Source organism: Durio zibethinus, unplaced genomic scaffold (assembly GCF_047325235.1).
Source record: "Durio zibethinus cultivar Kanyao isolate XHJ-2024 unplaced genomic scaffold, ASM4732523v1 HiC_scaffold_377, whole genome shotgun sequence".
NCBI lineage: Eukaryota > Viridiplantae > Streptophyta > Magnoliopsida > Malvales > Malvaceae > Durio > Durio zibethinus.
The window spans coordinates 202,501-205,000 of record NW_028323000.1 but is presented as its reverse complement, the minus strand read 5'-3'; positions in this window follow the sequence as shown (position 1 = coordinate 205,000).

Sequence of the window (2,500 nt, the reverse complement as noted above, 5' to 3'; positions counted from 1 at the left end):
GCAGGTTGCCTCGACCACCATCGGCACACGCTGGGCCCTGGTGCGGCAGGTTGCCTCGACCACCATCGGCACACGCTGGGCCCTGGTGCGGTCGGTTGCCTCGATCACCATCGGCACACGCTGGGCCTTGGTGCGGGCGGTTGCCTCGAGCACCATCGGCACACACTGGGCCCTGGTGCGGCAGCTTGCCTCGAGCACCATCGGCACACGCTCGGCCCTGGTGCGGTCGGTTGCCTCGAGCACCATCGGCACACGCTGGGCCCTGGTGCGGCAGGTTGCCTCGACCACCATCGGCACACGCTGGGCCCTGGTGCGGGCGCTTGCCTCGACCACCATCGGCACACGCTCCGCCCTGGTGCGGTCGGTTGCCTCGAGCACCATCGGCACACGCTGGGCCCTGGTGCGGCAGGTTGCCTCGACCACCATCGGCACACGCTGGGCCCACGCTGGGCCCTGGTGCGGCAGGTTGCCTCGACCACCATCGGCACACGCTGGGCCCTGGTGCGGCAGGTTGCCTCGACCACCATCGGCACACGCTGGGCCCTGGTGCGGCAGGTTGCCTCGAGCACCATCGGCACACGCTGGGCCCTGGTGCGGCAGGTTGCCTCGAGCACCATCGGCACACGCTGGGCCCTGGTGCGGCAGCTTGCCTCGAGCACCATCGGCACACGCTCGGCCCTGGTGCGGTCGGTTGCCTCGATCACCATCGGCACACGCTGGGCCCTGGTGCGGCAGGTTGCCTCGCCCACCATCGGCACACGCTGGGCCCTGGTGCGGGCGCTTGCCTCGACCACCATCGGCACACGCTCCGCCCTGGTGCGGTCGGTTGCCTCGAGCACCATCGGCACACGCTGGGCCCTGGTGCGGGCGCTTGCCTCGACCACCATCGGCACACGCTCGGCCCTGGTGCGGGCGCTTGCCTCGAGCACCATCGGCACACGCTGGGCCCTGGTGCGGGCGGTTGCCTCGACCACCATCGGCACACGCTGGGCCCTGGTGCGGCCGCTTGCCTCGAGCACCATCGGCACACGGTCGGCCCTGGTGCGGTCGGTTGCCACGAGCACCATCGGCACACGCTGGGCCCTGGTGCGGGCGCCTGCCTCGACCACCATCGGCACACGCTCCGCCCTGGTGCGGTCGGTTGCCTCGAGCACCATCGGCACACGCTGGGCCCTGGTGCGGCAGGTTGCCTCGAGCACCATCGGCACACGCTGGGCCCTGGTGCGGCAGGTTGCCTCGAGCACCATCGGCACACGCTGGGCCCTGGTGCGGCAGGTTGCCTCGAGCACCATCGGCACACGCTGGGCGCTGGTGCGGGCGCTTGCCTCGACCACCATGGACACACGCTGGGCCCTGGTGCGGCAGGTTGCCTCGATCACCATCGGCACACGCTGGGCCCTGGTGCGACAGGTTGCCTCGAGCACCATCGGCACACTATCGGCCCTGGTGCGGGCGGTTGCCTCGACCACCATCGGCACACGCTGGGCCCTGGTGCGGGCGCTTGCCTCGAGCACCATCGGCACACGCTGGGCCCTGGTGCGGGCGCTTGCCTCGAGCACCATCGGCACACGCTGGGCGCTGGTGCGGGCGCTTGCCTCGACCACCATGGACACACGCTGGGCCCTGGTGCGGCAGGTTGCCTCGATCACCATCGGCACACGCTGGGCCCTGGTGCGACAGGTTGCCTCGAGCACCATCGGCACACGCTGGGCCCTGGTGCGGGCGGTTGCCTCGACCACCATCGGCACACGCTGGGCCCTGGTGGGTTTAGGCACATCTTCAAATTTCTGTCGTGCCAATGCCATTTTTATGGCTTGTAAATTCATACAATGGTCCCCTAAGCCTTCACGTGAAGTTTCGTTGGAAGATGACTCGTTTTCTATTTTTCACGATTTTCGAAACTTTTTACGGTTCGGGATTTTTTAAAATTTTTTTATAAGGATTTTTGGCACCAAATTTTGTAGGCATGATCCTTCTATTTTTGTTGGCATGCACAAAAAAATTCAGCTAAAAACTCGAAGTAGAGAAGATTTTGTGACCGTTTGAAAAAAGTGTCCCCATTTCAGACACTTTAACGGCTACTGGTAGCAAACCTGTAAAATCTCAAATGCTCTTTAAGGGGGTGTGAATTCTCAGAGGTTTGATGAGGGATAGGGGGCCAACACAAGGCCAAGTACCAGCACCCATCGCACATCATTTGCGCACACCCCCCCGGCCCCCCTCCCAATCGCCGGAACCCCAATGCCGCCGGTCAGGTTCTCCGGCGGTACTCCGGCGATGCTCCGGCGATGCTCCGGCGATGCTGTCCCGAGTGAAAAAAATGCGGCACCAGCACATGCTGGAGCCAAGCATGGGCACCGTGGCTCAAAATCGAACTTCGGCCAAGGCCTCGACCATCAATGGCACATGATGACGCATGGTGATGGCACATGCATCGACCATCATCGGCATAGGCTGCCCTTCGGTACGGGCACTTGCCTCGACCGCCATCGGCACAAGC